The 22,051-nt window shown below is 44.1% G+C and overlaps 1 protein-coding gene across 3 annotated transcripts in view; it reads left to right on the top strand.

Annotated features, from left to right (window-relative positions):
• The window catches only part of LOC138261610 (zinc finger protein OZF-like), a 174,929-nt gene that overhangs the window by 85,634 nt on the left and 67,244 nt on the right, over nt 1-22,051 (top strand). For 2 of the 3 annotated variants that reach the window (XM_069210719.1, XM_069210721.1), the window contains exon 2: nt 18,857-18,946. The gene's annotated coding sequence lies outside the window, so the exon portion shown is untranslated. Of the gene's footprint in view, nt 1-18,856; nt 18,992-22,051 lie in introns of all 3 variants that reach the window. The other variant, XM_069210720.1, reaches the window with a different exon arrangement.

Genomic DNA, 22,051 nt, shown 5'->3' with positions numbered 1-22,051 from the left:
GGGCTGCAAACACTTCTGCAGCCACGCTATGGATGGAGCTACAGGCAGCATGAGGGGGAGGGGGAGGGGAAAGAAACAGGCCCTGAATCACTTCAGGAGAAGCGGATGGGCACTGTTAAAGTTGAATTTATCTGTGTTGGGTCACTGCTCTGCTGAAAGGATCAGAAGTGGCGTTTGGAAAGCTGTGGCCAATTAAGGAGGCTGCAAAGAAAAGGGACACTGCAGCCAACAAATAGTAAGCTATGGGCGGGCTCCAAGCCCTTTTTGCAAACAATAGTCGCTCACAAGCGAGATGCATGCACTAGTGCATGTCCACTGCAGGCTCAACCCTAAAACTAGTGTTGCTTATGCAGCGTTTCCATCGAAGCATTCAAACACGTAAATTGCAAATATGGAGTGACACACTAAAGTATTCATACCACATTAGAAAATAATATTCCTTCCCATTCTCACTTTTTGTGCTGTTACTTCATTTGTAGAAAGAAACCTGCCCTCTCGTAGAGTCAAAGCTTGTTTTTTGTAGGGGATAAATGGTTTCTAACTATATTGTCTCAAATGACACAAAGGCTTTTATGTGGCTATGGGTCCAGAAGGAATGTCTCGACCTTGTCTTGATTGCGTTGGACTGTAAAATACTCCAAAGTTTTTATTTCTAAATACTACTAATCTTGTTAGAGCCAATACTTAAAGGTTACTAATTCAGGGAATTGTTTCTTCTTGTATGGTGATTCTGTCTGCTGTAACAGAGACACAAACAAAAGTTCCTTCCTTGATTTGGAGCCAACCATTTTTAACAGCGATCTTTAGAACTCAAGCATTTTGAAGTGTTCTAAGATCCTGGCAGACTATTGCTTGTTATGTGCTTCTTCAAGAGTTGAGCTTTAAGGTAATCGTCTCCACCTCCAACCTTAAATCCTTTATTAGTTCTTGCTCATGTTGTTGGTAAACAAACAATACACTCTTTTCGTTTCGACAAAATCTAAACAAGGAATGGTCATCTATACACCTATGCTAAACTACAACATCCTGGCTGAAAAAAAATATTTATTGAGGTCCATATGCGCTGTTCCTCCATCAAACCAGGCAGTAAGTTTGCATAGCTTGGGGCAAAAAGAAAAGTACCCATATTCATATCAGTTCATTGGCGGACTACCTCACTACTAAACATAAAGCTATTTTCAGACAAACAGAATTCCATTATGCATAATAGCATTGCTATAGTTGTACCATTTTCATAGGTCTCGCTTGAAGGTTATGACATCCTTATGTCTAAAGCTTGTGTACAGTGATCAAACATTCAACCATTCATCCAGTATTCTCTTCCCACTCTGTTTTTTGTATTTTAGTGATTGCCAATATACATCTGTGTGGGCAAACTACTTTTTTTCTTTTGTTTCTCCCCTTCGTGCTCCATGGTAGCCATAGCGCTCACATTGCAGAAAGCGCACTGGTCACATTGTTCACATAGGAGTTATTGGAGAGCTTTGCAGGAGTACCAGTTACTTCACATGGTTAGCGCTTTCATTTATAACACTGCGTGTTGTTTCCTGCTCTGGGCAGCCTGCTCGCCCTGTGCCGTCTCTTCCAATCCCTTCACCCCGCCCTCATCACCCTCTGAGATTGCTACTTGTATTTTAAATGATTTCCCAAAATCACAGGATTTTGAGCTGACGACGAGACTCAAACTCCCGAGTCCGCAGCTCTGACCGCACGCAGTTCCAGTCATATTGCTGTATGCTAAGATCTTGTTTGTTTTTGCAAAGGAATCAGCCAGTTTAGTAGGGGGAAACTGCGTTTAGATCAGCCGGTAGCAAAGTGATTGTGTTACCTTGCGTTTAGTGTACACAGAGCTCTGGGGGTCATGGTGCTGTGTGCGACATGCACGTTTACATATGATTTGATTGTATCTCATAGGAAGCAGAGTTGGGGCAATTGTGGAACTAAAATGAACAGCTACGGGCAATCCTCATGGCAGAGGAGGGCTTATGGTTTACACAAAGTATTTTGCTAGTGGTGGACCAGGCCTTTAAATAGACCGTGGTTTACAGGCCCGTCAGCTTTACTTTATAAATTAGCACAGCGGGAGAAGCGCCCGCTCCGGCGATCTAATCCTTCAGGCACAGCCTTTCATCTTTCAAAGAATGAAAACACGAGCGCTCCCTGGTGAACAAACTGAAAGGCCAATTATTTGAAAGCAAAAAGACCATTCACTTTGTAGTGCCTGCTTGCTCTGCAAACATCACATGCACTTTATTTTATTTTTTGAAATATTTTTATTTCATTTTTCTTAAACCACCTCACCAAGACGGTACAGTTCTTTTCCATATATATTCTTGTCCGATGAAAGTTTCCATTAACACACCATGATCTTACCAGACAGTTATAATCTTTCATTAAACACACAAGCAAGGCACATAATAACAACATAGTCCCATATGTAGTAAATGATGGGAACCAGTGTGTGTTGATCGCTACTTATTGTGGGGTCTGACTCGGTGTCCCATTTATGTCATGTTCCTGGGAGTCCAGCCCGTAGGAAGTTCTGCACCATCCCCAAATCTCGTGAAACATACAGGGGCAGCCTTGACTTTTGTATGCCACTCTCTCTGCTGCCATATAGAGATCTAGCCCCTGTTGCTAATCTCGAATAGAAGAAACGTCCGGTACTCCCAAATATATGGCTAAGTCTATTTTGGCCACTAGCAAAGCCAGGCAGCAAAAAATTAGTTTAAAGCACGGTATGTTAACGTCATTTGGGATGCCTAACAGGACAAATCTCTGCTTGTGCGGCAGGGTGACCTACAGTGTACCAGAGAGTTCCCGTAGTATTGTGGCCCAGTATGTTTTAACATGAGGACAGTCCCATATCATATGTTATGACCTCTTTGCAACGGAGGCAGTGGGGGCTGGAAGAGCTCCCCATCTTATTTAGTTTGGAGCGACCATAGTAGATCCTGTGCAGTATTTAAACTGTATGAGGCAAAGACGTGTTTTTATGGCCACTTCCCATGGATGCATCAGTGCTGCCTCCCAGTCAGTGTCTTCTGGCTCCCCTACATCTCTTTGGTATCTCACTCTTAGTTGACCCAGAGTGTCTGGCATGTTGTTGTTGAGTGTTCTCTGTGGTGGATGTTGCCCCTTTGTCCAGTTCTTCCATCAGTATTCATCCCTCTAGCGGAGCGTACTCTGGCAGTCCTTCCCTATCAGTCCTTTTGCCTGCCAGTCGTGTCTAAGCTGTGCGTATTTTAAAAATTGGGTAAGGTGCATATGGTATTATTCTTGCAGTGTGGCAAAGGGTATAAAGTCCCCATGTTCCAGAATGTCTCCTATTTTCGAGGTGTCAGTAGTATCCCATAGGTCAAATCTGTACAGTTTTGCCAGTTCGCGGATCCAGGTCCCCTTCCACAGGGGTGTTTCTCTGGTGATTTTGTGATCCCAGCCCATTGTGTTTGTGGCTTTCCCCCACACTTCAATCACCTCTCGCAATGTCGGCGGCAACGACTGGGCTCCTTTCCCCCCATTGAAATAGTGCAAGTGTGTTTTACCTTCTAGGAGGGCACATTCAAGTGAAAACTTGGGGTGGTTTAGTCATTGATATTAATTAAGTAGACCACCCAGTAGTAACTCTCAATGTCTGGGAGGGCGAGCCTCCCATTATATGAATTTTGCTGTAACATTTTTAACAAGATTCAGGGGTGAGCTCCATCCCACAGCAGTTTCCTCAATTCCCCATTTATTTGATTAAATATGGTCTGGGACACCAGTTAGTAGGGGAGTTGGGGAGATCAATCCTTTTAAATAGTGCCACCCTTCCCATCAGAGTGAGTGGGGGCCCCCCTCCATCTCATCACGTCAGTTTGGAATTGAGCAAGGACTGTCTGTATATATTGCCTTGCGAGGACATCATCAGCGTATAGTAAGATTTTTTCCTCCTGTGTATCTGCCTCAGAGATGCAAAACCCGCTGATATTGAAATGTATCTGCGCTGTGCATGTCGGAGGCTTCAAAGTCAGAGCGAACAGGAGGTTAGACAAAGGGCAGCCCTGTCTCCTGCCCCTTCCAATTGGGAAGGTCCCTGATGTTAGCCTGTTAATCCTTACTGTTGCCATCGGGTTTTTTACAGCAGTGCCACCCATTTTCAGAATTGAGGTCCAAATCCAAATTTAATTAGCATTTGATCCAGAAAGGGCCAATGTATCACATCAAACGCATTCTTTACATCTAAGGAAAGGAATACATGGGGGGCCCTTCATGTCTGAGTCATGGTTAGCCAGTTATGCATGTGTCTCAGGTTGTGGCGGGTAGATCTATTAGGCATGAACCCAGACTGGTCTTTGTGGATTCAGGAGGTGAGTGATGACCTTTAGTAATTGGGTGGCTGGGGGCCATGGCCAGAAGTTTGGTCCCCACAGTTAGCAGGGAGATTGGGCGGTATGATCCACATAATTCCATAGGTTTACCCTCCTTTGGGATGACCATCATACGGGCCTGACGCAGATCAAGGGGGAATTCTCCCTCATCTCTAGCCTCTAGAAATAGGTTTAGTAGATGTGGCTCTAGTAAATACGCATATCTCTTGTACAGTTATGTCGATATTCCTTTAGGACCCAGGGTCTTGCCCATTCACAACTTCGATATTGGGGCCTGCACTTCGGGTAACGTAATTTCTTTCTCCAGCTGTCCAATTCTGGTGTGGAAATCACCGAGAGAGTGACCCATGACTCTATATCATTAAGGGACCTAGCCTTATAGAATTCCTCAAAGTAGCGAGAAAATTCCTGCATGATCAGGGCATCAGTAGCTTGGGCTTTTCCCACAGGATTAAAGATTGTGTTCACCCATCGGGCTTCCTGTTCAACCAGGCTCGCAGTTTTCCGGTCAGATCACCCACCTCATAGAGGCGGTGGACCATGGCCATCATCTGTTTTTTGGCCCCCTCCTGCGCCAGGTTGCTGTATTCCACTTGCAGGGCTGCAGTCTGATGGGTCCTCAGGTGGTGTATGTCCTCTCCTGGAGACCCCTCGAGTTGAAGTATTTGATTTTCTATCTCCTCGAGCTCTGGTACCTCTTTTTTTTCTTTTTATACACTGTCCTGTTCTGGGCCCTATCTCGCAGTAATGCTCTGTTAGCCTCCCATTGTATAATCTTGGAAGCTACAGTCCCAACGTGTCCGTTTTAAGGCCACACACAATATCTCTACCTTTCAGTTATCATGCCTGAATTTTCCATCCTTTCGGACGACGAAATGTGAAGTGCCCTATCTGGATCAGCAGGGGGGAGTGGTTGAGCAGCCCACTGGCCAGCTTTCAGTGTTTCTCTATTTTCTCCCTCAGGAATGAGTATATAGTATATATAATCTAGTCTTGAATAAACCTTGTGGGCCCCTGAGAAGTAATAGTATTTCCTTTCGGTCAGGTTTGTGTTTCTCCAGAGGTCCACCAACCCCAATCTGTCAGTGAACTGGACTAAGGCAGTATGGTGTGTATTTTGGAGCAGTCTAGCTAGGGGGAATATTACATCATTAAAGTCCAAAGCCACAACATGAAGTGCAAAAGTCGACTCGAGGAGGACCTCTGTTACCTTGATCAGTGTGGGTATTTGGAGTCTTGGAGGGGCATACAACCTCATTAAAGTCATCTCAGACCTGCACCCTTAGCCTTGCATGCATACATATCTACTGCTAGGGTCTATCCAGGTCTGCGTCACGCAAATGGTAGTTTCTTCTTCAACAGTATAGTGACCCCTCTGGGCCCATTAGAGAATCCTGCATGAGCAAATGTGGTATATGCCCACTCGTCCCAAGAATCCGCAGTATGAATCTTGTAAATGAGTTACCTGGAGGAAAACTACATTGGGTTGCATCTGTTTAATACATTTTGCCACCAGTCCCCTTTTGATTTTACCATTGACGTCCCAAGTCAGTAGCGTGAGCGGTTAATCTTCTAATGCGTCAGACTGCAGGGGGTTGGTCCATATGTCTGTGCCTGGCTGTGTGTGCTCGTCCATGAACAAGGTTGTGATTGCATGTCCTGGAAACAAACCCACCAAAAAATAAAGGTTTAACTTATTAAACTTCTTTCCCACAATAATTCCCCCTCATCTTGAGCCACATTTCTAAAATCAGGGCCCACCTGGAGAGAATGTGAAAGGTTTGTAGCCCTCCCCTCAACAATTACTTACAGTTCCCCAATTAGAAGAACAATGGGAAATAACAAAAACCCCAATGCAAGAAGGGCTGAGTGAGTCTGGAAAGGAAAAACAATCAGTCAAAGTTCCATCACTCTCTTCAGTCCACTCTAAAACTGTTTAGGGTTGCGTAGGGAGCTTCCATCCTCCCCCTTAGTTTCAAATGAATTTTAGTTTCACCATTCAGATGCTTGGCCCAAGTTTTCCTTCTGTATCGTCCCCTGCCGAGGGGACTGTGTCTCCCTGCTCTAGTTCCATTAGTGTAATCTCTTGTATAAGTGGATGGGGGTCGTCCATTTCCAAAGAGTGATCTTTTCAGTGTCGGCCAAGGCTCTATCTCTGGTTATGTTTAGACTTTTCAGTTAGCAAGGTTGTATCACCATCAGTGTCTGAGGATAGTGCTGTGTCCTCTCCCAGTCTTAGGTTATCCCGCAGGGTACGGTGGTGGAGAGTGCAACACTGCAGAGTAGAGTGTCAGTGCAGTGATGTTGTGTGGAGTAGAGTGGCACAGAGCAGTGGCGTAGAGTACAGTGGTACAGAGTAGAGGGCAGTGGCGTACAGTGCAGTTGTTTAGAGTGCATTGGCGCAGAGTGCAGTGGCATAGAGTGGCATGGAGTAGAGTTACATAGAGAGCAGTAGAGTAGAGTGGCATACAATAGAGTAGCAGAGAGTGCAGTAATGCTGAGTGGTGCAGTGTCATAGAGTGCAGAGTAGACTCATGTGGCATAGAGTGTAGTGGTGCAGAGTGGAGTATTGTAGAGTGGTGTAGAGTAGAGTATAGTGCCTAGAGTGCAGTGGCATAGAGTAGAGTGGTGTAGAGTGCAGAGTTGCAGAGTAGAGTGTCAGTGCAGTGGTGTAGAGTGGTACAGAGAACAGTGGCATAGAGTACAGTGGTGCAGAGTAAAGGGCAGTGCAGTTGTTTAGCGTGCACTGGTGTAGAGTGCAGTTGCATAGAGTGGCATTGGGCAGAGTAGAGTGGCATAGAATGCAGTGGAATAGAGTATATTGGTTAAAAATGCAGTAGTACAGAGCAGAGTGGTGTAGAGTATAGTGGCGGCCAGAGCAGTGTTGCAGAGTGTCAGCTTGCAGTGGTGTAGAGTGCATTGAACTAGAGTGCAGTGGTCAGAGTGGTATAGAGTACAGTGGCGTAGAATAGATAGTTTCAGAGTAGAGTGCAGTAGAATAGAGTGGAGAGGTGCAGGGTAGAGTGCAGTGGCATAGAATGCAGTGGCACAGTGCAGTGGCATAAAGTAGATTATTTCACAGTAGAGTGAGGTGGCTTAGAGTGGAGTTGCATAAAGTGGCATAGAGTGTGATGGCATAGAGTAAAGTAGTGTAGAGTGCCGTGGCATAGAGTGCAGAGTAGATTAGAATGATGTACAGTGTGTTGAGTGTTACAGAGTAAAGTGCATTAGCATAGAGTGTATTAGCTTAGAGTGCAGAGGCATACAGTGCAGCGTTGCAGAGTGGCAGAGAGTGGAGTTGTGCGGATTAAATTGGTGTTGCCTAGACTGGAGTGGTATGGCGTGCAGACGAGCAGAGCGCAGTGGTGTAGAGAGTTGTAAAGTGCAGTGGCATAGAGTAGAGTGGTACAGAGTAGAGTAGAGAGGCATAGTGTGAAGTAGCGTAGAGAGCAGTGGCATAATGTGGAGTGGTTCCGAATGGAGAAGAGTGCAGTGGCATGGAGTGGCGTAAAGTGGAGTGATACAGAGTAGGGTGCAATGGTGTGGAGTGTTGCAGAGCAGAGTGGAGTGGAGCATGCATGGTGTGGTAACACACTGCCAATACAGACAACACATTTTTGATTGAAATGACCATTACATTTGCACAGATATACAGTTTTTCAAATCAAACTATACTGGGCACAGACGATGATGTGTGGAAATTGCATCACCTAATGCAATGATTTGTTTTAATCATGTAAAGGTATTTGTTTCCAGCACAGTTCAGAATTAACAAAAATGTGTTTGATTTGTACTTCTAATTCTGATATATTCTGAAGTCTATTTAAATGTTGTCATGTGATAGAAAAAAACTCTTTCCTAACCCCAGTATCCAGCAAGATTGTCGCATAAATCCTCTCACTTTGAAGTCAGAGAAAGGAAAGTAAACACTAAGTTCCCACCGAAGACAGAGCCTGACATTTGACTTTGTTCTTTGAATGCACAGCAAATATGATAAGATAAGAACAAGATTTACAGGCCTGTTTACAGAAAGGGAGCACTCGGCAGGATACTGTAATAAGGTGTTGGCATGGGAAGGGACGAATTCAAGCTGCATAGCCTAAAACAAATAAAGCCAGCCAATCGAGAGCAACAAATTGTGAGTTACAAACCACGAGGCCAATGGCAAGCAACGGGCAGAATGCATTCACAAGGAAGCACTATGAATTTACTTAAAGTGACAGCTGTGGGATACTTTGTGGGGAAAGTCCAGTATTTTAGTCCATATCTTGCAGAGGTTTGGCTACATCAATCACCCAGGTAATATGACAAGAAGACCTGGAGTGGTTTCCATGTTGCAGGATAGGTCTGTACACCCATTCCATTAGTTTGCCACCATTTCCTATGGTACAGAGCTTCTGGCACACCTCTTGTAGGGTTAGTGCTAGGTAGCAGACATGAAATAGGGCATTTAATGATTATTTAAGGTGGTTGTAAGTAAGGAGTTGACCGGGGTGAAGATGATAGTCTGCCACAAGGGTTTGGAAATTTAGTAGCTCACTGTTCAGAAACTAAGTCCCCAATTTTAAGACACCTGCAACATGCCACTGATGGAGTTCCTCTGAGCACAGCCATCCTGTGCGAGTGGGAAGGCTTAGCAAAGGTAATGCAGGAGCATAGGGTTTCTTCGTGTCAGTGAGTTTACAGGTTCTGGCAAGGCAAGAGAAAGCCATGCATGATAACCCCGGATGGTGATCCATAGAATGGTCAGTAGGAAACGATGAGCAGTGCATTAAGCCTTCCTTAGAAGTCTTTACTGGTAAACCCCATCTCATGCAGGAAGGTGGGCAGAAAGCCAGTGAGCCAACCATTGGACATCTGCAGCTGAATAAAAGCATTCTAAGTCCAGAAGATCTAATCCACCCGCAGTCACAGTTAGCTTTAGAGTGGAAAGAGCTCCCGATGGCGCTGCAGCGACCAAATCAGATGTGTGGCCTGTCTGAAGAAGGAATGAAGGACGAGCAGGGGAAGGTTTGCAAAATAATACTATCATTGGGGTAGCACACCATCTTCGCTAGTGCCACATGGCCTCTATAGAAAGCAGAAGAGAAGACCAAAAAGCAAACTGGGCTTGGAGGGACCGTTCGCTCTGCCGAGATTTTCATCCTGGAAATCAGTGTAAGAATGGTAGCTATTAATCACTTGGTATCAAAAGGTAACTGGTTCTCAGTTCAATCTGAGATCTAATTGTGTATGAAGGCGAAAACAGTGCCATATGTTAAAGAAACACTAATTAAATTTTAAAATTTGTAAATTTTGTTTGTGCAATTTACATCCCAAATATTTTGAAGATTCTATGTGTACTTGACACTTAGGGATAACCCAGATCTCTAGTTTGGCTTTTGCTCAATTTCAAAACCATATAAAGACATTGACTAAGCGGGCAATTGCCTTGCACAACCTTGCAAGGGATCTGTCCCCTGCTCACCCTTCACAAGCACGAACAGCGAACCATTGCACCAGAAGAGTTTGCCAAGGTGGATGGGTGTTGATTGTTCAACCACTTAACAGTGCTCCTTCTGTTTCGCTCCTGTGTGCAGACAACTCCCCAGGTACCCAATACCTTCAAATAGTCTTGGTGGACCCATCTTGTCTGATTTTAGGAATTGTCCCACCTTGTTCTTCTCTTCTTTATTTATCCATTTGTTAGCAACAACCCTTTGAATTACTTGCCGTGGATCTCCCATTTGATCTCGATTTCATCCTACTCTTTTATTATCTTTGATTGGTAGTCCGGGCTCCCATTTCTGAGATAAATGTAGAGTCCCAAACATACACTCTAGTGCAGTGAGACTACAGACAAGTTATGGGTACATCACATCCTGTCATTAGGTGTGAGACTGTCACCCACACCATCTGCCCTGCCTCTTTAAAAAAAATTAGGTTGAAAGTCCATGGGCGGTTGGGGTAAGCCAGATGTTTTTGTTCAATTTGTTTAAACTAGCATAAGGTTAATTACCTTAATGTTTCCCAAACTGTTTGCCAGGGGTTTTGAAATGTTCAGAAACATAATAAAAATGTTGCTGTTACTTTCTCTTCAGGAAAGATCGGGTAGATTTGGGTAGGGGTGATGGCCTTGCCATGAGGGGCATTAATTTACTACTGAACAAGGACGTAATGTGACACCTGAATGTAGCACACCAGGAGGCAATCACAAAAGGTCCACAGTGAATAAATAGTGCTATGTTAAAAAAGAGTAAATAAATGCACTAACAACATAGTGAGGCATGGCCTCTCTTGCGTGTGTCTGTAAAACTGACGTTTGTTCTTGAATTTTTGTCCTGAATTTTGACCCTTTGTCCTGAATTTTTGTCCTGAATTTTGACCCTTTGTCCTGAATTTTTTACAGTCCTGTCCAGAATTTGCCCCAGTGCCAGGTGGTCACCCTAACTGGGGTCGAATCCCGGCTTCCTCATGTCACAAAACACCCTGATCCTGGGAAGTAATTTCAGCTCCGTGTGCGTCAGTTACTTAATGTAACAACTGTTCCTGGGCTTTGAAGGGGCTAAATGTTAGCGCTAAAGCTAAACACGTAAAACCAGCCCAGACTTTAAGGAAGCAGCTTTGCTGCTCCAGTCACATTCCTGTATGCTAAAATCTTGTTTGTTTTTGCAAAGGGATCAGCCAGTTTAGTAGTGGGAAACTGCGATCAGATCAGCCAGTAGCAAGGTGAGTGTTACCTTAAGTTTAGCACAGAGCTCTGGCGGTCGTGGTGCATGTGTGACGTGCATATTTACATATGATTTGATCGTAGCTCACAAAAAGCAGAGTTGGGGCTATTGTGGAATTAAGATGCAACAGATTTGTGCAATCCCCATTGGGTACAAGGGTACATGGTTTACACTAAGGGCCAGATGTAAGATCTTTTGTTTTGCGACTCAGTTTGTGATCTGTCTGGGAATCGCAAATTGCAAGTCACAAAACAAAATGTACAACTGTGTTAAGTACACTGTTTGTGATTCCCAATGGGGTCGCAAATTACCTACCTCATCAATATTCTTGAGGTAGGTCACAATTTGCGACCCCATTGGGAATGGCCGCACTCACAAGGATGGCGGCCATCAGGGGACAGCAGACCACCATGCCTGTGACTGCTTTTTAATGAAGCAGTTTTATTCCTTAAAGGAAAACGGGATGCATGTCAAAAAGAAAATGCAAAGTTTTCTTTGAATTTTTTCACAGTAGGCATTAGTCCGTGGACCATCGGCTGCACTGAAAAAATATTTTTGCTACCATTCACAATGAGGAAGGGGTCACTTGGGGACCTTTTCCTATTTGCGAATAGGTTAGCACCAGTTTGAAAGTGGTCTTGGATTGTTTTGTGACCGCATTCATGGTCGCAAAACATTCATACATACCATTCAGATTTGGTATTTGGAAGGGATGCTCTGAATACGCCCCTTCCTAATGCCGAATCTCAAAACCCAAATTGCGATTCAGTAACAAGTTACTGAACCGCAAATTGGGCTTTGTTCATCCCAAAAAACATTTTTCTATTCACAGACACCCCATTTGCTACTAGAAAAATGCTTTGTCCATGTGGCCTTAAGTACTTTGCTAGCAGTAGGCCAGGTCTTTAAATAGGGCGTGGCTTACAGTGATTCGCGTTTGCATATTATCTCTCAAAGCCAGGCCTGGTTCTTGTAACATTAAGCAGCTAACCATTTCTTCTTTTATGGTGATATTTTTAGAAGCTTTTTTAATTCTGGGCAACACCAACCCCTGTGGCTTTTCGAAGTATGACTTTTACGTGTATATGTGTGTGTAGATTAGGAGCTAGCTTATTCACCAGCCCCACCCCTGACAGTGCATGTCTCATCCACACGTTTTACCAGCTCTCCTTGAATGCAAATAGTACCTCGTGCGAAAAAAAAAAAATCCTACTCAGTCTGATGCAGCACACTTCAGACAAAATACCCCCCAGGAGGTTAACGCATTACTGACCGGGTGGTAACGGTGATGTATCCGTGACCCCTGCTTACACCCAAAAACGTGTGTGAGCCTTGCCGGCACTCACAGATGTCAACCCCTGCACCCAGTAACTTAGGTAGAGGTGACCTCATCCCTTCATCCGGAATGACATGCACTCATTAAACTGCGCAGGGCGATTTGCAATCAAACATTTAAAAAAATGTTTTGTTGCTACTCTGACCCTCTCTTAGGTAACTACCTGCACAGACTACTCAGGCCCACTTTTTCCCATTGGCACAGGCCGCTCACACCCCAAAGAGGCAATTTACTGTTTGGTGGAGTGCAGGAAACCGCGGTCGAGGTGGCAGGAATGGCTGGCGTGCTCTAACACTCATTGATGGGATACAGTAGTGTGCAATAGACTGCCTAAGCTGTACAGCAGCGCCAGAGGCTGGAAACCCTGCAAAGTATGCACTGTGCAGAAATATGGATGTGTGCGTTTACAAGGCATGGACTGTATTGTATGTCTGTGCTTGCCGTGCTGTTGTACTTCTGTAATACGTTTTAGACTTTTAAAGCTGGATTGTCTTTCTGCATCTTATTCTTGCTTTGCGTATTTTTACCTTTGATTGTTTCGGTACAAGTTCAGAAAAAGGTGGCGCCCTTCCAATCTTAACATAATTAGCCCTGGCTCTTGCTCCGTTGATATTTTTTTTTCTTGTGCTTGATTTTCTTTTTATTTTCTAGTCATTTCCCCTTTGACCTTGAGCTTTTCTTTATGAAATAGTATCCCAGGATGTACATTATCTCTTGAAAAAGAGATGTCACCGGATGATTCCAGCTTGACCTGTGACAGGCAGCTCCTGTACTAGGAAATTTCACATGTAATACAGTTCCTATTCTCAGAATTGTTAATGATGCCATCTTGTAACTGGGACTCAAGGGAAAGATCACATACAAATTAAACATTGGAGCTTGGGTACTCTGGTCAGAAACCCAGAGCAGGCTGTTTGTTTCTTTTATAGTTAAACTGCATGTGCTGCTCCTTTAAGCCTGATATCGCATGGGTGTAGGAAAGTACCATCTTGCCTGGCATGTTACTCCCATATTTCACTGTATATATGTTGTTTTAGTGTATGTGTCACTGGGACCCTGCCAGCCAGGGCCCCAGTGCTCATAAGTGTGCCCTGTATGTGTTACCTGTGTGATGACTAACTGTCTCACTGAGGCTCTGCTAACCAGAGCCTCAGTGGTTATGCTCTCTCTTTACTTTCCAAATTGTCACTAACAGGCTAGTGACCAATTTCACCAATTCACATTGGCATACTGGAACACCCTTATAATTCCCTAGTATATGGTACTGAGGTACCCAGGGTATTGGGGTTCCAGGAGATCCCTATTGGCTGCAGCATTTCTTTTGCCACCCATAGGGAGCTCTGACAATTCTTACACAGGCCTGCCACTGCAGCCTGAGTGAAATAACGTCCACGTTATTTCACAGCCATTTACCACTTCACTTAAGTAACTTATAAGTCACCTATATGTCTAACCTTTACCTGGTAAAGGTTGGGTGCTAAGTTACTTAGTGTGTGGGCACCCTGGCACTAGCCAAGGTGCCCCCACATCGTTCAGGGCAAATTCCCCGGACTTTGTGAGTGCGGGGACACCATTACACGTGTGCACTATACATAGGTCACTACCTATGTATAGCGTCACAATGGTAACTCCGAACATGGCCATGTAACATGTCTAAGATCATGGAATTGACATCCCCCGAGTCTCTAGCACAGACCCGGGTACTGCCAAACTACCTTTCCCGGGGTTTCACTGCAGCTGCTGCTGCTGCCAACCCCTCAGACAGGTTTCTGCCCTCCTGGGGTCCAGCCAGGCTTGGCCCAGGAAGGCAGAACAAAGGACTTCCTCAGAGAGAGGGTGTTACACCCTCTCCCTTTGGAAAAAGGTGTCAGGGCAGGGGAGGAGTAGCCTCCCCCAGCCTCTGGAAATGCTTTGATGGGCACAGATGGTGCCCATCTCTGCATAAGCCAGTCTACACCGGTTCAGGGATCCCCCAGCCCTGCTCTGGCGCGAAACTGGACAAAGGAAAGGGGAGTGACCACTCCCCTGACCTGCACCTCCCCTGGGAGGTGCCCAGAGCTCCTCCAGTGTGCTCCAGACCTCTGCCATCTTGGAAACAGAGGTGCTGCTGGCACACTGGACTGCTCTGAGTGGCCAGTGCCAGCAGGTGACGTCAGAGACTCCTTCTGATAGGCTCTTACCTGTGTTGCTATCCTATCCTCCTTCCTAGGTAGCCAAACCTCCTTTTCTGGCTATTTAGGGTCTCTGCTTTGGGGAATTCTTTAGATAACGAATGCAAGAGCTCATCAGAGTTCCTCTGCATCTCTCTCTTCACCTTCTGCCAAAGGATTGACAGCTGACTGCTCAGGACGCCTGCAAAACCACAACAAAGTAGCAAAGACGACTACTGCAACCTTGTATCGCTGATCCTGCCGCTTTCTCGCCTGTTTCCTGGTGGTGCATGCTCTGGGGGTAGCCTGCCTCCTTCTTGCACCAGGAGCTCTGAAGAAATCTCCAGTGGGTCGACGGAATCTTCCCCCTGCAACCGCAGGCAACAAAAGACTGCATCACTGGTCCTCTGGGTCCCCTTTCAGCATGACGAGCGTGGTCCCTGGAACTCAGCAACTCTGTCCAAGTGACTCCCACAGTCCAGTGACTCTTCAGTCCAAGTTTGGTGGAGGTAATTCCTTGCCTCCCCACGCTAGACTGCATTGCTGGGTACCGCGTGATTTGCAGCTGCTCCGGCTCCTGTGCACTCTTCCAGGATTTTCTTCGTGCACAGCCAAGCCTGGGTCCCCGACACTCTAACCTGCAGTGCACAACCTCCTGAGTTGTCCTCTGGCATCGTGGGACTCCCTTTTGTGTCTTCGGGTGAGCTTTGGTTCACTCCTCTTCCAAGTGCCTGTTCTGGTACTTCTGCGGGTGCTGCCTGCTTCTGTGAGGGCTCCCTGACTTGCTGGGCGCCCCCTCTGTCTCCTCATCCAAGTGGCGACATCCTGGTCCCTCCTAGGCCACAGCAGCATCCAAAAACCCTAACCGCGACCCTTGCAGCTAGCAAGGCTTGTTTGTGGTCTTTCTGCGTGGGAACACCTCTGCAAGCTTCTTCACGACGTGGGACATCCATCCTCCAAAGGGGAAGTTTCTAGCCCTCTTCGTTCTTGCAGAATTCACAGCTTCTACCATCCGGTGGCAGCTTCTTTGCACCCTCAGCTGGCATTTCCTGGGCATCTGCCCAATCTCGACTTTGTCGCAACTCTTGGACTTGGTCCCCTTGTTCCACAGGTACTCTCGTCCGGAAATCCACTTTTGTTGCATTGCTGGTGTTGGTCTCCCTTGCAGAATTCCCTTATCACGACTTCTGTGCTCTCTGGGGAATATAGGTGCCCTTAACACCTACTTTTCAGGGTCTTGGGGTGGGCTATTTTTCTAACCCTCACTGTTTTCTTACAATCCCAGCGACCCTCTATAAGCTCACATAGGTTTTGGGTCCATTCGTGGTTCGCATTCCACTTTTGGAGTATATGGTTTGTGTTGCCCCTATACCTATGTGCTCCTATTGCAATCTACTGTAACTTTACATTGCTTGCATTACTTCCTTTTGCTATTACTGCATATTTTTGGTATTGTGTACATATATCTTGTGTATATTTGGCATCCTCATACTGAGGGTACTTACTGAGATACTTTTGGCATATTGTCATAAAAATAAAGTACCTGGTATAGTAGGAGCTTTGCATGTCTCCTAGTTCAGCCTAAGCTGCTCTGCTATAGCTACCTTCAATCAGCCTAAGCTGCTATTAACACCTCTTCTACACTAATAAGGGATAACTGGACCTGGTACAGAGTGTAAGTACCCCTTGGTGCCCACTACATGCCAGGCCAGCCTCCTACAATGGGGAAGGAGAGCAAAGCAACAGAGCGTTGGATCGATTGGCAACAGGCCTAACAATGGATTACTGTGTTCATCTTGGGAAGGACTATTGCAAAGTTGAGACATCATGTACTGTCAGTTGATTTAGTTGAGGAAGCCTTGGGGAAAGGCACTGTTTACACCTAGCCATGATCTTGAAAGGGTTGTGAATAGATTGAAAGAGCACAGTCTTGGGTGTTTGCATATCTAAGAGAAGGAAACATTAATAGATTACTGAATGTTAAAGGCCTTTTCTAGTGAAACATGGAGGATAAGCTTACTAACCCCCTTGCGCTTGGCGACGTTATCATTTTTTGCTGCAGATAGAGGAAGAAGGTAAATGGAAGTGCTTAAGTTATATGAAGGACCACTGGAATTATGTGGCAGGAAAGGACCAAATTATGAGGCAGGGTTGACCAGTTTATGTGACATGAAAAGTCCAATTAGGCATTTACAATGGAATATGTGACAGAACAACTAGGTCCTAAACAACTTTAGCCTAAACCACTACTGCTAAACAACTAAAAAGTCTCTACAACTAAGTACTGAACAACAATTCTGCCTGAATAACAATTGCCTGAACAACTAATATATATATTCTAAACAACTAATAAACCATAAAAACCAAAAAGAAAACCTTACCTTAAAATTAGTTGTTCAGGCAATTGTTATTCAGGCACAATTGTTGTTTAGACAGTAGTTGTTCAGTACTTAGTTGTAGAGACTTTTTAGTTGTTTAGCAGCAGTGGTTCAGGCAAGTAGTGGTTTAGACCTGGTTGTTCAGGATGTTTCCCTTTACAATGCCAATACCTCTAACTCTCGCAATTGCGAAACCTATTACATTGCAAATGCTTGTTCTTTGTTGTACCTCCCTTCAAAGCGTTCAGTTTCAAGAAAAGATCAACGTCACTGATTTGGAAATCCACAGGTGTACACTGCTTTCACCTGTATTATTACCAAACGCTCCCCCCAGATTTGTTTTTTAATGTTGTCAATTTCACTTAGTTTCCTGATGAAATGGGAGACTACCACTCTAGTGTTGGCATAATTAAATGTGCTCTGAGGGCAAAATGATAAACCTAACTTTAGTACTTGTAACTCTGCTATGGTACATGCTCCTAAAGAAAGATTAATTGTAGGATTTGCAAAAGGCACTTTACCTTTTCCTTTTTACTCTTTATATGCTGCTAAATCAAAGCAAGCACTTCCCCTTGTCTGTGGCGAAAGTCAGGTAATTTAGAGTTCAGTTTCTCTCCTTCCTCTTCCCTGTGGCTCAGAATCTTTTCCATTTTGAGGTTTGAGCCTCGGCTTGGCTCAACAACAACCTGTGATACTGGGCAAATCACTTAATCTCCCCATGCCTACAAAAAACATGAATGTGTCCTTTTGTAATGTAACTGGTGCTCATGTAAAACGCTCCAAAACCTTCGGGTCTGGTTCGTCCTATATAAACGTGCAAAAAAATAAATAACTGCATTGTGTGCTTGTTGTGTACCTCTTAATAATACCGTTAGAATCATATTGTTTCTTGTTGTACTTAACTAAGTGATTCTTTACTGACAACTTGAACGATCAGCTGTAGTTGAAGTCCAGCAGGCAGGGGCGTCTCCTTCGCTATGGTGAAGGAGCGTTGCCCCACTTGCTGTGCCAGAAGCAGAAAAATGGAACAATAGTTTACTATCCTTTTATTCTTCTGCTTCTGGCACATCCAGCAGTGCAGAGAGGAGTGGGGCTGGGCCACAGGAGGCGGGAGAGTACACCTAAGTGTGGCTGTGTGTTGGCCGGCCGCCTGAGGACAGCCCCACACACATGCGCACTTAGATTTCTCCAGCCGGCTGTGTTTAACAGCCGGGCTGGAGAAACTGCACAGATCCCAGGGCTGTGTCTAACCGTCCGTCACTGCTGCTCAGACCAATCCTGGTGCTGCTTTCATTCAAGGTTTTGATTGAAAGCAGTGCCAGGATTGCTGGGGAGCCTGTGCTGGTGTCCCAGCAGTGAATGTTGGGACACCGGAAGAAGAGGAGCGCGAGGTGGCAGGTACGGAGGCAAGGTAAGTTCTTTTTTAAAAATTATTTTTACCTTGTTCCCTGCCCCTCCCCTTGAGTTATGCGGTGGCCACCTCTACCAGCAGGGAAAAGCACCTGCGGAACTGAGTCCGCGATAACAAGCGCTCAAACTCTTCATTGAAGTACAGTGGAAAGGAATTGCAAAGGCACCATTTTTTGTGTTTCAACAAGCTCAGTTCTGCAGATGCTTTTCTCTGCTGGACGTCCGATATTTCAGACTTCTTTCTAATGTTTATCACTTTTAATCTGAAGATTGTTTTGTACTCCGCAGGCCTCTCCGTCAGTGTTCCTTCCCTTATGTTCTTCTAAGTGTGCACACTCGCATTTTGCTCAGTGATGCCAAGCTAGTGTTATGCGGAGTCACTAATGTTTCATTGTCTTTCAATATGCAGATCTTAATTTCTACTGTTATTTCAGGTTTCTGGTTTTATTGTCTTTTGAAATGTAGATTTTATTTATTAATCTTTCTCTTCTTTTTCTTACAGTTCGTCAAAATCTTTTACAGAGCTGCGGCTTCCTTAGCTCCGATGAGCCACTACAAAGCATCTCGAGCCTGAAGTCTGGATTTTTCACAAGTAAGGATCCAGAAGACTGCTAACATTTCTTTATTGCTTAACAAGGTAATGGAGAAAGGGGCATGGTTTATATAGTGTTGGTCTCATAATGGCCACTGAGATTTTGGTAGTCTCACAAGACTTTGAGATAACAGTCTCATCAGAACACTAATGTCAGAGCAAAGTGCAATCTAGCCTTTCCTCTGCAGAGGTATCTGTCACTCAAGGGGACTAGGTTCACTGATATTACCAGCCACCTCCTCCATGTCTCCATCACTGCCCATCACATAGTCCTGGCCCTTGTACTTCCTGACAGAAAAGAACGACAATTGTAACTGCATGGGTGGGGAACCATTGGACAACACAGGACCTCCATGATACAATAAGGATACAAGCTTGTTGGAGACTTGGGGACTTTTAAAATATACACGAACATGCATATATATCCTTGACATTCATGGGCAACATATAATAAATTGCTAGATGTAATTTATGCCTGAGGAAATGACATCTCTTAACGTAAATTTGTAACTGAGCAACTTCGCTAGATGGCATTACCTGAAATGTTAAAATTTTTCAGGGAATGTAAAGTGAAACACAAAACTGTCAAGTACTGGAAACCGAGACAGTCTCTTAAGTCCATTTCATGATTGTCTAAAGAAAGAGTGATTTCTTGCAGTAGGGATGGTGCCACCCTGCACAGAACAGTTCGTGTGAAAGGAGCCAAGTGTCTCCTGAAGTTGGTCCCACTTAGGAGCATAAAAAACCCACAAAAAATAAAATAGACCTCCTATAGCTCTTGAATCGGGATGAAGCTTGATATTGAAGAGATTAGCAAGACACCAACCCCCCCCTCTGCTAGCAGGGAAAAGAACAGAAGCAAGCATAATTTTTAGATGTAGCATCCAGTAGAAGGTCCATCAGCTATAGGCGAAAACTGAGATAAAATATTAGCAAGGGGGTAGAATGGAACGTAAAATCAGAGAACTGATGTGTTAGAATGCATTGAAATGTCTCCTTTTATGTGGTTCAAACGGGAATGGACATTGCATGAAAAGACCATTTTGTCCTGGATTGGGAAGCTCAGCTAACATCCAATGGACATAGTAGCATATTGGAAAGAACCGCATATAAGGCGTGCCCATGCCTCTTTCCTGAGCATGGCATTTATTTGACAAACAAAGAGGAAATTCAAGTTTGACATAATCTGCCCAGAGCAGACTCTGCCCTTCATGTCTGCTCCCGAAAGTTTACATATTAGCCCTTGTTTGACCATGATGGTTGCTTCATGGTCTTATATACATTCTATACAGTCTCTAAATTCTTCTTTTCTCCTTATTATTTAGGCCTGCCCAACGGTAATCCATACCCAGTACCCACCAATAATCCATTCCAACTCTTTCTTTCATTTTTGCAAATACCCATGTGGCCCTCATGAGCCAGGTTGATTGTTTTTTCTCTAAACTACTCTGGCAATAACAGTCTTCTACCTCTGTATACTACTCCATCACTCCTCACTGTATGTTCTCTTTTAATGACGACTATCTTTTATCCTGCTAACTTCCTAAAGTGCTTGATCTTTTTTTTTTTTCTTCATACTTCCACTCCTGCTCCTTTATCATATATCCTGTTATGCTACAGACTTTCATCTCTAAATCATCAATATCCCTCCTTCACTGAAGTCCCCCCATATCGTCTACTAGTCTTGAGAAACAAAAAGCGATTTGTTTACTTGTTCCTAATATGTATTCAATTTTGAAGTCCTACTCTTGATGCCCTATCACCCATTTACATATATGGTCCAAGTTAACATCAGTCCCCTTTTTCATGCATACATCTTTCAAAAGCATATGGTCTGTTTACACAAAACATTCACATTTCTTGATTACCCAAACATGCTAACTCCTCTCTCTCTGTAACTGAATATCTCTTTTATTAAACCTTCAACACTTTTGAAATTAACATTATGCTTCTTTCCTCATTAGTTACCTCTTTATCATTGCCGCTCCTTAAGCCTTTATGCTTGCATCAGTTGTAATGGTGCATTCATTTTTTGGAGCAAAACATTACAAACTCTGAGCATTTTCTCTATAGCTATTTATTGTTACAAATTCTCTTGGACACACTTATACTCCTCTCTCCTTTTAAGAAATAATCTAATTTTTATGAGAGAATCTTGCAACAAATAGAGCTCCAACAAATGCATAAACAACACTAACTCTGTGAATCCTGGTGCTGACATATTCTTAATGGTAATCAAAATTTACTGTTTTGGCATAGTTCCTTCTTTCTTCAACATATAATACAAAACAACCTAATTCCTCTCTATTAAAGTTGCATTTGCCCACTTTCTACATCAGATCCCTTTGGTCTAGCCTGCTTAACACGGGCTTGACCTCACTGTTTTGTTCGTCATTCCGCCTGTATATCAAATGTCATCTTAGTAAACTTTACATCTTTAATGACATCCATTATTCCATTCCTACCCCTGTGAAATACCAAGGCAGCTGATATTAACTAAAAAACCATGCTCTTAAATCTAAATGTTCCATCTGATGTTGATTGTAATGCAATTACTCGACTTCTCTTGCAAGCTAATTTGATGACAATCTGATTATGCTTAGTACTCTCATGTTTGTAAACAATCTAATCTCAACTCCATTTTTGTGCGCTGGAGCCACCGTGGAGACAGCTTTTCTTTTATCTTTCACCTCCTTTACCCCTGAATCTTACAGTCTATCTAGTTCTTTGGTGACAGCATCTCTCATTGACACTGGTTGCTATCCCACCTTGCTCACAATTCGATGTGCTCCTTTCTTTAAGTTAATCGCATCCACATACCCTTTGAGACATCCTAAATACTCACTAAAACTTGTGGAAACTCCTTAACAACCCTCTTCTTCCCCACACTTCTCTGCAAGACTTCATTTATGTCCAACATGTTTCTCAAAAATATTGGTGGATTGAAATTGGGATCAAATGTTGTTCCAAGGTTTTCTGGTGAAACCAGCTAATGGCACAGTCACACTTCATTCCAATATATACTTTCCCTAAGGTATATCTCTCTTTGTATTCTTTATACCCATTAATATACTCTGTAGGTTTAATTGGGTTCTCCGTATCCTA

Source organism: Pleurodeles waltl, chromosome 10 (assembly GCF_031143425.1).
Source record: "Pleurodeles waltl isolate 20211129_DDA chromosome 10, aPleWal1.hap1.20221129, whole genome shotgun sequence".
NCBI lineage: Eukaryota > Metazoa > Chordata > Amphibia > Caudata > Salamandridae > Pleurodeles > Pleurodeles waltl.
Note: the sequence above shows the minus strand (reverse complement) of the source record. Positions and strands in the feature narration are given on the sequence as shown.